Consider the following 15,256-nt stretch of genomic DNA (forward strand, 5'->3'; position numbering starts at 1 on the left):
TCATAAATAAGTGCCAAGTGAGTTGTTGAGCCTATCATTTTCTTGGAGAGTAACCCTTTTGCCCATTCTCTATACAGCTTAGCAGTTTATTATTTTATACACAATCTCTAGATTTCTTTTGAGTTAACCCTTAAAAAAAATGGTAAAATAAAAAAAAAGAAAAAGAAAATATGTGTTGCTACATTGGGAGGCCCGTCTAACTAGTAGATATGGATGATTATTTAGAGCCCTAAAAGACGATGGAAAGGCCATCTTTGATCCGTTTGAACCTTTCTAGCCATCCCTTTTATTAAATATCCATAGTTAACCCCTTTTGAGCCTTTAAAAAAATATATATATATTTTCTTTGTCAACTTATCATCTTGACCCACTCCGATTTGGAGTATTACCCGATGTCTTATAAGTTCCATCACCTATTTATGTTTGAGAAAATGTAAATAATTATGTTGTTCAGTGAAGTTATGCCAAATAAAAGCAAAAAAAAAAAAAACAAAACAAAAGTTGTTGTTTCAAAAGAATAAAAATAACAACAATAGGTGAAATCCACCTTGCAACTTCAAAAAAAGAAAAAACAAAAAAAATTCCTCTACATTTTTCTCAAACATACACTTTGTTTTCCTTATTTCCCTTCTTTGTTAGCCATGTCCCTAGCCTACGTTATGTCCTAATAAAAGTCCTTCTTGATTTTAGGAAAGGGAAATTATCATTTTACTACCAAAGTTTTACTGACATATCATGTCAGTACCAAGGTTTGCTGAAAATTGCATTTTACTACCAAAGTTTTGCGCCGTTATCAATTCACTACCATTCCGTTAAGAAAAAGTTAATGTTTAATGGAAATTGAGTTAAAAGTCAATTTTACCCTTAAGAGTTTGGTAGTAAAATGATAATTCTCCTAAAAATTTGGTAGTAAAATGATAATTCCCCTAAAAACTTGGTAGTAAAATGATAATTTATCTATCAAATTAACAAACAATTTTACTCTTACAGCTGGAAATGTCTTAGATACCCTTATGACATCAGCAAACTTTTAACGTTGTTAACGGAACGGTAGTAAATTGATAATGGCGCAAAACTTTGGTAGTAAAATGCACTTTTCGGCAAACCTTGGTACTGACATGATATGTCAGTAAAACTTTAGTATTAAAATGATAATATCCCTTTAGGAAACTATAGTTTGAAGTAGAAGTTAGTTATATGGGCTAAAAAGATGTAGCGATGCATAATAATAATAATAATAAATGATAAATAAAGTGGGTTGACTAGCATTTTTATTTGACTTGAGATCGTATTATTTCTAAGCTGAGGGCATATTTATTTCATCTTAGTGAGAGCATGTGATATCACTTCTTTATTATTTTCTCTCTCAATTACCATTCATTGGAGTGACTATTTTTATTAGTTTTAATTTCTTTATGAGAGTGTCACTACTTCCAGTGAGATTTTAGGGGTTTGACATGTCATTCTTGAAAGTAGCTATAACAAAGTCTACTGGGCTGATTCATGTGGATGGTTGATGTGGGTGTGATGTTATTTTAGACTGGAGATAATGCTTATACTTGTATTTGATTGCTATCATTAATCTGATGGAATAAATACGAGTGTTTCTATTTAAAAAAAATTATTATTTTGAATTTGAATTTTGTTTTTGCTTTATTTGCTAGGGACTAGCAATAAGCTGGTTGGGGGGTGTGTTCAGTGTTAAAAAATGCATATTTATAAAGGAGAAAACCGTCATTTGACATTTCAAGTCTTACTAACAACCTTTACTTTTATGTATTTAACCTTCTTTTGATTTAATTCCGTGTGTTTTATTTTAATTAAGTATTTTATGTATTTTAGGGGTATTATAGTCATTTCACAATAAAGGAGAGATCATACGGCAAAACGGACATCACTTTTAAACTCAAGACGGTCGAAAACCTTAGGAGGAGCATAAAAGGAAATATGGCACTATTCACGTGTACGGTACTGTCTACGTTACTGTTCACGACACTGTTCACATAGACGGATCGATGACGTGGCATTGACTGATGAGGTGTCACGATCCTGTTGGGCTAAAATTTTTATGTACTGTTGATGGTGACGTGGTAGCATATCAGTGGACGAAAAATCTCGCGTACGGTACATGCATCACACTGGATTATTTTCAACCAAACCGCGTTACTGTTCATCTGGGTCAAACCGTGTTACTGTTCATCCGCGTGGTCAAACCGCGTACTGTTGACTGATGAAGTGGCGCAATCCTGAGCGTCCAAACTATTTTTAATCCAATGGTCATGATTTACTCCATGTATCTATAAAAAGGGGGCCTCCCCCCCCTAATTTGATATCTCTGAATTCATTTTTGGGATCCATTTTCTGTAATTCTTTCTCCATCTTGTATTTTCTTCGTATTTTAATAAATTTCCATTTTGCCCCTAGTTCAATTATGAGTGGCTAATTTTCTTTCAAGCTTGGGTTGAAGATGAAGTCTCAACATGTGTCATGGGCTTTATTTGGTAAATTTATTTTCTCTTCCCCTCTAGTTTTTGTGGATGTTTTGACTTCTCGTCGACAAATAATACTAATCTTGTCTAGTACTGCCTTGGTTTCACCGGCCCTCTAGTACAATGTTATTATTATTTGGCACGATAAGCCCTTAGCACCATATTGATTAAAGTGTGGTTCATGAGGTGTGGATTCCCCCCTCATGATTTAATTGGTATTAATAAGGAATATTTAGCCCATGGTGCATGTTGACACGGATCCAGATACCCAAGTGCTTCATTTCAATAGAATTATCTTCAATTTATTCTCGCCATTTTAATTTAAGTTTTAGCATATTCCAAATCATTTCCACCACAAATCCAACCACCCATTTACAAAATTAATTCTATACATAATTAAAATCCACCTCCTCGTGGGATCGACACTCGTCACCATTAGTCTATACTACAATAGATTCGTGCGCTTGCGAGTACATTAAAATTTGCACAACAGCTGACAAGCTCTCTTTGCCATAAAAAAGCTTGAGTTACTAACTTGAGCGTCGAAGTGTGAACGCCAGGGTACCCCAGCTTCACTTCGAACCTCTATTTCACTGTTTTACAAGTGTGAAGCTCATTTCGAAGGACATTTTTCTTGGTTCAAACCTTTCACCATTGTTACCACTTCCCTCTTCCCTTCTCACCACCTCCAAATTTCAGAAACACCGCACACAATAAACCAGTGAGGTACCTCGTTTCCCCTAAAAATACAAATTCATTGTTCTAGATAGGTTTATCTTTTTCTACCCCTAAAATTTGTCTAAAACAATTGGCGCAGTCTGTGGGAACACACACAAAAAGCCTCTACCACGGTTATCAAACTAGTTGTTGTTTGTACTCTAATACATGGCACCCGACGTACCTTCCGAAGGTTTAATGGCGGATTCTACAAGGATGGGAGACGACAACAATGGTGAAGGTAGTGATCCCGCAAGGAGAGTAGCCCGTCTCACCAAGGGCAAGGCTATCAAACAATCGACTCGTATTCGCCAAGATGAGGAACCCATCTCTTATAAGCGTTTCGAGGATCTTGCCCATGCAATACTTAGGGCGGTTGGATCTCAAGTACCTGAAAGTTCACTTCCACCAGTGACGCTAGATGCTCCACCACCTTAAACAGACCAACAAGTTATGGTAAGGACAGAGGTACCCTAGGCCAGCAATCTAAAACATGGGCCATTGGGTACCCATTCTGTGGGATCCCGAGACGAAAGTTCCACCGCCTCTTGTAATTCCCGCAGCAGCCAGGGTACGAGGCGTGTAAAACGTGCCCACGGGGATCTCTGTGACAAGTTAAACGCCAAAAGGGCTTCTCAAATGGCGACAACATCATCAGGTGCCCCTAGAGCCCACAAACTTGTGGGAAAAAATGGTGAACCTGGAAGCCTAAGTGAAGCTGCTCTCCGAAAAGAAAAATATCACAAGTGCTCCAACACCAATGACTTACCACTCGCCATTCACTATGGAGATTCGGACGGCAATTCTGCCCGAAGCGTTCACCATGCCTCAGATACCCCAGTACTCGGGTACTATTGATCCCTTGGAGCATGCTGAGCTATACCGTGACCAAATGTTTATCAAGGGTGTTGATGAGAACGCCATGTATAGGATGTTTATACACACACTCACGGGTCCCACGAAGTCATGGTAATTTACAAAATTTTTTTCTTATCTTACTAGCTGTATAAAAATTTACAAATTAGTATATTATCATTTTTAAGTTATCAATTAAGTTTAAATATTATTTTATTTTTTTATATAACAAAAATAATGAAATATCTAAATTTTGAAAGACATATATTAAATAAACCCAAACTAGCCATCTCAAATATATAAAAGAATACATGTTTGCATTTAGAAACAATTGCTTTAAACCACTTTGTAATTTCCAAAAAAAAATCTTAAATGAAATAAAATAAGATAAAATAAAAGAAATTAAAAAACCAATATTTTATTTTCAAGTGATGCAATTAAAATTATGGTTACTATTACAGTGTGACATGTGTTGTGCATCCTAATAATTGTAACTAGCCAACAAATTGTCCATTTCCTTATGTAAAAAAATTTTCATCTTGAATGCAATTTGCATTGCGCCATTACAAAATCACATCTAATTAGAGAGAGACTTTTGTATGTTTAGTAGATGAGGCAAATGCATGTCAGAATAATAAGAAAAAAATTGTTATATTAATTAGGGCACACTTCCATTCATCCATCCCAGTAAAAATCTTTAATTTACCCTTTGAAAACATGAATAACTCAATTTTCTCTAATTTTTGTTCAAAAGATAAGCGTAAATGAATTTATTTATTTAATAGTAAAAAGGGGTGAGACGATGTCTACACATTTTTTGGGGTAAAATCGATATTCTCGGAGTTTAAATTAAATTCTACACATAAATTAATTCAAGCAATTAAATTGAAGTTTACCCTTAAATTAATTCAAACAGTTCAGTAATATAACATTTCAATTAAATACCAGGGTTCAAAAATTTTGTTTTTAATAAGGAAGCATCCTCACCCTAAAAGGAAATGGATTTAAAATTCAAATATTAGTGGTACTAACATAGTAATAATGATCATTATTAGTATTTCAACAATTATTTTCTCGTAAATTGAGTCAACAATTTGTATACAACAAAATAGCATCGCATGCATGCACAAAAGACACATGACATAACAGTGCATACTCATAATGGATTAATTTTCACTTTTATTAAGACACAGTTTCAATAACATTAAAAATGATAAAATTAATGAAATGCATGTTTTAAAATTAGTTTATAATGCAATGAGGTATTTAAATCAATAGTTAATACAAACAAATACAGCGTAATTTATTTAAGCCTCAGTAAGGTCGTCTGCAGCTTGTTTCTCAATATTCCTTCATATAAATAGAGGCTCATGCCTTCCTAATTTTCACACTTCACTTTTAATTCTAATTAAGCTATTTAGAATTCAATTAAGAAATTGAAAAATGTGGAAGAGTTTAGTTTGTCATCTTAGCTTTGCTTGTAATGGAAAACACTAAAAATATGCTTACCCAAATGCTGATTTTTTATTGCTTATGGCTCACAAGTGAAGAGTGGTTCATCAAGAAGTTTAAGAAAGTTCTCAAAGACTATCTTAATCCCTGCCCCTAAGGAGGATGTAAATGATTTTGATAATTAGTTATTTCTTTTGTCTTGCTTGAGTGCTTTTGTAATAAGGTTCAACTGTAATGAAATTGAAACATTATTTTAATAAAAGAAGAAATTAAACCATTATGAGTATATAACTTATGCCTTTTGGTTTTTGTGTATGTATCTAGTGTTGCTTTAATGCATACATATCATTGAATCAATCAAAGAGAGACAAATCTTCTAAAATACCAATAGCGATCAAGCAATCATAATTACTATGGTAGTAACATGCAATATTTAAATTCTAAGTCTATTTTCTTTTAGGGTGAGGCTATTTGGATCCTATTTTATCGATACTAAACTGTCTTATTTAATTTTAAGGTAAACTTCAATTTACGCTCTAAGAATCTTCAATTTGCCTAAAAAGTGTGAAAAAAAATCAATTTGCCATCATTTACACTAAGAAAATAAATAAAAAACTCATCAATGTGCCCTCATTAATGTTCATCCTGTGAACAAAAATTAGGGTAAATGAGATTTTCATGCTTTTTAAAGGGTAAATTAAAGAATGTTATTAGAAAGGGGATGGACTTAAGTTTGCCCAAATCAATATAACTAAACTTTTCATATTGTTTTTGACATGTACCTACCACATAGCTTTGTCTATATCAAATCAATCTTTACTTATCAACTCTATTATGTATACATGGGAATATTGAAAAAAATAATATTTTGATGATATAATTAAAGATACAACAATGATTTAACCATAAACACTTGCACAAAGACTAGCATTCAAATTAAGTTGGTAACTCACGTTGCACGAATGGATTGTGATGAAATGAAAACATTATTGAGTTTACTAATGGAAGAAACTAGCTTTCTGAATAATGTCTAACAAGTTTAAATATCACCAATTTATCAAAATAGGCAAATTTAAAGTATAATATGATAATTAAATTTTCCTAATCAAAATAAGAAAAGTAAAACAAACAACGCTCAAATTTGAGTTCTAAAAAAAAGATAAAAATCCTAGAAGAATTAAGAAAAATAGAAAAAAAAATCTTGAAACTAGAAAACAACCAGGAAATATGGGAATTTTCGACTCGACCACGGGGTAAAACGACTTAGGCGGCCTAGGTTTTGTCCGTCTCAACATATGCTTCAAAACGATACACACACACACACCGAAAACGAACACTTGTAGCCAAGCTTTGGCCTTCGAAAGGTATCCAGCTCGTGGCATATAACACCTTACATCAGTCCCCTGCACTTGGAAAAGAACTTATCCTCAAGATTGGCTCGTACAATTCCTCATCATTTGGATGATACTCGAACAGATCAGCCACATTAAAGGTGTGAGAGATGTTCTAGCTGTCTGGCAACTAAATCACATAAGCATTATTATTAATCTTCCATGCCACTCAAAATGGTCTGCATTTGCACTTCTCCAATTTAGTACGAATGCCAGGGAAATGACTCCGGCGTAGATATGCCATCACCGAGTCACCTCTACAAATAGTTTCTTATGATGATGCTTGTCCACTTCAGCCTTGTATTTGGCATAGGCAGTCTCCAAGTGAGTTCATACCTCAGCATGAATACGCAGAGCGCTTTATGCTACATTATTCGTTGTTTTACTTTCTCCAGCTCTCTCTGCTAATGGAATCCAAGTCATAGACATGGCATGAGGACAAGTGTAGACAATCTCAAAAGGGGCCTTGCCAGTAGATTGATTCAACTTGTTATTGTAAGTAAACTCAACCTGAGGCATGGTAACTTCTCAGTTCAGTTGCTTGTTACCACAAAGATGGCACAATATGTTACCTAAAGTTTGGTTGACCACATTTGTCTGTCCATCTATCTGTGGATGGAAAGCACTACTAAACTATAATTACATACCAAACTTATCCCAGAGATAACGCGTGAACTTACTAATGAACTTCAAATCTCTATCAGAAATAATGGTATTTAAAATGCCATGCAAATGCACCATCTCTTGAAAGAACAAATGTGCTACTAAGGTAAAATCTTCTGTCTTTTTATACACAATTAAATGCGCCATCTTTAAAAACCTGTCCATCACCAATATAAAATCTTGACCCGTCCTTATAAGAGGCAATCCAAGCACAAAGTTCATTGATAGATCAAACCAAACTTTTTTTGGAATACATACAAGCATGTATAAGCCTGTATTATGTGCATGTTCCTTGCCTTCTTGGCAAAGCCAACACCATTACAAATTTTTTTGCATATCTGCATTTAACTGTGGCAAAAAATAACGCTCTTCCATAAGCGCCTTGGTCTTATCTCGTCCAAGATGTCCGCCTAATCCTCTTCCCTACAACTCACAGATAATCTGCTTCCTTAAAAAACTTCGAGGCATAAGTAGTTGGCCTTGAATAAATGCCCATCTTCAATGAAGAAATCCTTTGTATTCTAAGGATTCATGTAATAATCCTAAACATGCACAAAGTCATCATCCTCAGCATAAAACTCTTTTAAGCACTCAAACTAGTAACTTCATTAACTAGAGTTACCAATAAAGTTGCTTGCCTATTTCATGCTTCTGCCACTTTAGTCTGCTGCCTAGACTTGTGCTTCATAACAAAATTGAACTTCTATATATAATTCACCCTACCTTGTATACATCTTGCTCAAGTTTTGCTGGCTAGTAAGGTACTTTAGTGCTTGATGGTCGCTATAGAGTACGAACTCTTTTTTAATCAAGTATTGCTCCGACATCTTCAACGCCCTAAGGATGGCATAAAAATCTTGGTCGTTAGCAAACTAGTTCTACCATGCCTCATGTAATTTCTCCCCCATATATTTAATTGTCTGCCTCTTTGGGAAAGAACAACCCTAATTATCTTGCCAAAAGCATTACACTCGACCTTAAATAATTTGTCAAACTTTGGCAAGGCTAACGTAGAAGTAGGAGATAACTTCTCCTTAAGTAAAGCAAAGCTCATCTCTTCGTTTTCTCCCTATTTGAACTTTCCTTTCTTTAAGAACTTTGTGATAAGTGCTATTGTAGTGCCAAAACTGTTAATAAACCTCCTATGAAACATTGTTAGCCCATGAAAACTCCTAACTTCACTTACTATCTTAGGCGTAGGCCATTCTCTAATGGCTTGCATCTTTGATTCAATTGCTTGAATCCTACCTGCACCAACTATAAAATCCAAAAACTCTACATTACTCTGCAAAATCTACACTTTTTCATATTAATGTAAAGCTAATTCCTCCACAATACCTTAATAATCATTCTCAAATGCTCTGAATATGTCACCATATCAACATAATACACCAAAATATCATCATAATATACCACAACAAATTTGCAAGAAAAAAGGCTTAAGGACCTGGTTCATTAAGCGCATAAAAGTACTCGATGCATTTAATATTTTGAATGGCATCACTAACCACTCATAAAACCCTTCTTTTGTCTTTTTTTCACTCACTCCTTGTCCTAATCCGAATTTGATGATACCTAAATTGCAAGTTTATCTTCAAGAAAGCCAAAGCACTATCTAATTGAGTTAACAAATCTCGAAGCATTAGAATAAAAAAACAATATTTCACCATAATCTAATTAATCCATATGCTGCCTATACACATACACCAACTCATATTCTTCTTTGGCACTAACAAGGCTTGTGCAACACATGGACTCACGCTCCCATGAATGAATCTCTTTCACAATAATTCATCAACCTGACCTTGTAGAATCACATACTCATGAGGACTCATACGACAATTGGCAAGTTAGGTAAGTTTGTACTAGGTACTAGGTCTATATGATGTTGGATTCCTCACAAAAGTTGTAGTCTATTTGGCATTTCTGATGGTATAATGTCAGCGAACTCAGCTAACAATGGTTGTACCTTTAATTTACCTCGAACTTATATTCTTTCTATAGCTTCTTTCAATTGTCATAATCTTCTTCCAGATGTCCCTTCACAATAGTTAGAAAATTATTCCCTTTAGCTTTAAGATTCTTCTTCTTATTTGTTAAAGGCACAAAACGAACCATTTTGCTATTCCACCGAAACTCTTACACATTATTCGCTTCTCTATGTATTGTATCCACATCAAACTACCAAGCTCTACCCAATAACAAATGGCAAGTATCCATATCTACTACATCACATACCATATCAATCTTATAAATCTTATTGATGGAGAAAGAAAAAGGACATACCTCTGTCACTCGCATTTCTATCCTATCACTTTAACTAATGCCATTGAGACTGTGTTCTCACTACTACCACTATCAATTATCACCTTACACGCCTTATCATTGATGGTGCCACATATTCTGAAAATCTTATTACACTGGTTATCTTCTTCAAACTTTGGTGCCAATAAAATCTTCTGCATAATACGGTTTAGCAACTCTCACCTCATCTGCTTCCAATTCCAAAGCCTACTCGTCAACCCTATTCTCAATATCATTCAACTCAACTTCACTGACTTCTACCTCTACCAAATTCAAATTTTTAGGATGATATTCATTATATCTATGCTCTGGTTCTCCACGCTTCAAACACTTATTCAGTATAGGATTTGCGTAAGGATTATTCTACTCTCTGGGTGGCTATGCTATCTGGGTGGTTGTTGTCTTAACTACTGCACAGTCCAAAACTCTGGCTCATCTATATTCATCAAACACATTGCGATATCCTTGCCTACAATTCTAATATTTCACATACAACTGTTGTTAGTAACTCGCTACCAGAAAATACTCTTTCAACATCTTTTTCATTCTAGACCACGATTTGATCAATGGCTTTCTTACAACTCTTTTTAGATTTTGTACCTTTCGCCATCATGCGGATGTCACGCCCTTCAATTTAAATGTCATAACCTTTACCCACTTATCTTGCGAAATCTCCATATACTGAAAGAAATTTTTTATGTCCTATATCTAGTCTAAAAAGTCTTCAACATGGATCCCATATAAAAAATCTGCAATATCTACATTCATCTTGTATTCTCAACTCTTTCCATGCCTTCTATAACAATCCTTAGCATTTTTTTTTCTTTCTAATTGCTTTCTAACTCATGACGCACACACGGCTGCACTCACGTCACGAGTTCTAGGTTCTGAAGCACTACTTCAAGATTAATGCCCTGAGGTGTTGCTTCGCGATTTAAACCGTGTGTGCGTCATGATTTCCTTCAGGAATGAATTGAAAAAGAAATCTTTATTCGTTCTACCTCCCATTATTTGCAAAGAGAATGAATTTTTCTATCAAAGGATAAAAAAATGTGTCTGGAACTCCTGCAGGAATGATTTTGAAAATCCAAAACTAAAAATAGTGGTATTTGTTAGCAACAATATAATGGAGGCAGTCAATCAATCTAGATTGCTCCGAAATCGGATCCAAATCCAATATAGGACCTATAGGTACATAAGAAATGTATTGAATTGATTCTTTTTAATGAATAAATCTAATCGCAATTTTGAATATACAATTCACAGGGATCAAATAAGAATTAATACTTTGAATCATTGAACTGTAATGAAATTTTACAATCAACCAACATTTATCGAATTTGAAAAAGAGTCGGAAGAAATGGTTTGTTCCTCTGATCTAGATTTTTTGAGCTAAGAGATTCATGAATCGGGATTCTAATTCATATAGATACAAATGTTCTAATGGGAGCAAGAATTTCCAAGAGCATTTGGAATTTGTTTTTTTTAAGCAGAAGAGCCGTTTTCAAGTAGTGTTCGATCGATTACGTATTAATCAATATTCGATTGATTGGTCTGAAGTTATCGACAAAAAAGATTTGTCTAAGCCACTTCCTTTCTTTTTGTCCAAGTTTCTTTTCTTTTTGTCTAACTCACTTCCTTTTTTCTTTGTGAGTTTCGGGAATATCCCCATTCATAGGTCTGAGATCCACATCTATGAATTGAAAGGTCCGAATGATCAACTCTGCAATCAGTTGTTAGAATCAATAGGTCTTCAAATCGTTCATTTGAAAAAATTGAAACCCTTCTTATTGGATGATCATAATACTTCCCAAAAATCGAAATTCTTGATCAATGGAGGAAGAATATCACCATTTTTGTTCAATAAGATACCGAAGTGGATGATTGACTCATTCCATACTAGAAAAAATCGCAGGAAATCTTTTGATAACACGGTACAATCAATACAGTTTTGAGAAATATTTACCAGCTGAAAAAAGAAAAGGAAAAAACAGAGTCTATATCTAATGAAATGTGTTGAGAAATGACATATGTCTATTTCAACATGACAATGCTATTTCAACTCTCTTAAAATGGAATCGATTCCAAACATATATGTCATGGTTCCTTACTTAGAGGGTACAAATATCTAAATTTGATATTTTTAGACACTTTTTTAGACCTATTGTTGGTACTAAGTAGCAATAAAAAATTTGTATACATTTTTCCTGATACTATGCATGGATCAAAAAGAGCATGACGAATTCTTCAGATCTTCCACAATAGAATCTGATAAGTGAGATTTTGAGTAAGTGTTCCCATAATCTTCTTCTGTCGGATGAAACGATTTATCGAAATAATAAGTCACCATTATTATCAACACATCTTAGATCGCCAATTGCTCGAGAGTTTTTGTATTCAATCATTTTCCTTCTTCTTCTTGTTAGATATCTCGTTCATGCACATCTTCTCTTTGTTTCCCAAGCCTATAGTAAGTTAGAGACAGAGTTCGAAAGGGTCAAATCTTTGATGATTCCACCATACATGATTGAGTTGCGAAAACTTCTGGATAGGTATCCCACATCTGAACTGAATTCTTTCTGGTTAAAGAATCTCTTTCTAGTTGCTCTGGAACAATTAGGAGATTCTCTAGAAGAAATACGGGGTTCTGCTTTTGGCGGCAACATGCTATGGGGTGGTGGTCCCGCGGATGGGGTTAAATCAATACGTTCTAAGACGAAAGATTTGAATATCAATCTCGTCGATATCACCGATCTCATAAGTATCATACCAAATCCCATCAACCGAATCACTTTTTCGAGAAATACGAGACATCTAAGTCATACAAGTAAAGAGATCTATTCATTGATAAGAAAAAGAAAAAAGGGGAACGGTGATTGGATTGATGATAAAATAGAATCTTGGGTTGCGAATAGTGATTTAATGGATAATAAAGAAAGATAATTCTTGGTTCAATTCTCCACCTCAACCTTAATGACGGAAAAAAAATTGATCAAATTCTATCAAGTTTGACTGATAGTGATCATTCATCAAATAATGACTCTGGTTATTAAATGATTGAACAATCGAGCAATTTACTTACGATACTTAGTTGACATTCATAAAAAGCATTTCATGAATTATGAGTTCAATACATACTGTTTAGCAGAAAGACGGATATTCCTTGCTCATTATCAGACAATCACTTATTCACAAACTTCGTGTGGGGCTAATAGTTTTCATTTCCCATCTCATGGAAAACCCTTTTCGCTCCGCCTAGCCCTATCCCCCTCTAGGGGTATTTTAGTGATAGGTTCTATAGGAACCGTATATATATATATATATATATATATATATATAAATACCTAGCGGCAAACTCCTATGTTCCTTTCATTACAGTATTTCTGAACAAGTTCCTGGATAACAAGCCTAAAGGTTTTCTTATTGATGATATCGATGATGCTAGTGACGATATTGATGCTAGTGACGATATCGATCGTGACCTTGATACGGAGCTGGAGCTTCTAACTATGATGAATGCGCTAACTATCGATATGATGTCGGAAATAGGCCGATTTTATATCACCCTTCAATTCGAATTAGCAAAAGCAATGTCTCCTTGCATAATATGGATTCCAAACATTCATGATCTGGATGTGAATGAGTCGAATTACTTATCCCTCGGTCTATTAGTGAACTATCTCTCCAGGGATTGTGAAAGATGTTCCACTAGAAATATTCTTGTTATTGCTTCGACTCATATTCCCCAAAAAGTGGATCCCGCTCTAATAGCCCCGAATAAATTAAATACATGCATTAAGATACGAAGGCTTCTTATTCCACAACAACGAAAGCACTTTTTCACTCTTTCATATACTAGGGGATTTCACTTGGAAAAGAAAATGTTCCATACTAATGGATTCGGGTCCATAACCATGGGTTCCAATGCACGAGATCTTGTAGCACTTACCAATGAGGCCCTATCGATTAGTATTACACAGAAGAAATCAATTATAGACACTAATACAATTAGATCTGCTCTTCATAGACAAACTTGGGATTTGTAATCCTAAGTAAGATCGGTACAAGATCATGGGATCATTTTCTATCGGATAGGGAGGGCTATTGTACAAAATGTACTTCTAAGTAATTTCCCCATAGATCCTATATCTATCTATATAAAGAAGAAATCATGTAATGAAGGGGATTCTTATTTGTACAAATGGTACTTTGAATTTAGAACGAGCATGAAGAAATTAATGGTACTTCTTTATCTTTTGAGTTGCTCTACTAGATCGGTCGCTCAAGACCTTTGGTATTTACCTAAAGCCAATGAAAAAAATGAGATCAATTCTTCTAATGTTGGTAAGAATGATTCTGATCTAGTCTATGACCTATTAGAAGTAGAAGGTGCCCTGATGAGATCCTCACAGATAGAAAAAGATTGCAGTCGATTTGAGAATAATCATGTGACATTGCAAATCGGAATTTAAAGAGGAGGAAGGAGAAAGAGTCCTCGACTCACAACATACAAAGGAGGATTTATTTAATCACATAGTCTAGGCTCTTAGAATATGGCGCCCCTGGGGCTTTCTATTTGATTGTATCGAAAGGCCCAATGAATTGGGATTTCCCTATCGGGCCGGGTCATTTCGGGGCAAGCGGATCATTTATGATGAAAAGGATGAGCTTCAAGAGAATGATTCGGAGTTCTTGCAGAGTAGAACCATGCAGTACCAGACACGAGATAGATCTTCCAACGAACAAGGCTTTTTTCGAATAAGCCAATTCATTTGGGAACCTGCGGATCCACTCTTTTTCCTATTCAAAGATCAGCCCCTTGTCTCTGTGTTTTCACACCGAGAATTCTTTGCAGATGAAGAGATGTCAAAGGGGCTTCTTACTTCCCAACCAGATCCTCCTACATCTATATATAAACGCTGGTTTATCAAGAATACGCAAGAAAAGCACTTCGAATTGTTGATTCATCGCCAGAGATGGCTTAGAACCAATAGTTCATTATCTAATAGAATTTTTTGTTGTAATACTTCATCTAAGAGTTATTAATATTTATGAAATCTTCTTGGCTGGTGAGTATGATGGTTACAACGACTGGTGGTGATGTTGGCTAGATTGTAAAGAAAGTGGTGGTGGGCAGTGTCGGCTAGGGTTTTAAATTTGGGTTTTTCTTTTTTGTTTTTTTTTCCCTCAGTGATGGATTTGGTTGCAATGGATATGGATAGCTGAGCAAGTTATCAATTGGTACAGAACTACTCTGATGCCAACTGACATAGTGGGGTGGGGGAGGCAGAAATGATAAGATAAATAATATTTGATATCATTCTAATACTACTCCAAACCAATGCAATTAGGTTACATTCTAATCGAAATGATTAAATCTTCCTT

General features: G+C 34.8%; 1 pseudogene; it reads left to right on the plus strand.

Moving 5' to 3' along the window:
* The first annotated feature begins 3,966 nt into the window (after positions 1–3,966).
* On the plus strand, positions 3,967–13,917 carry LOC127901867 (protein Ycf2-like; annotated as a pseudogene).
* Positions 13,918–15,256: the final 1,339 nt, after the last annotated feature.

This window comes from Citrus sinensis, chromosome 4 (genome assembly GCF_022201045.2).
Source record: "Citrus sinensis cultivar Valencia sweet orange chromosome 4, DVS_A1.0, whole genome shotgun sequence".
NCBI lineage: Eukaryota > Viridiplantae > Streptophyta > Magnoliopsida > Sapindales > Rutaceae > Citrus > Citrus sinensis.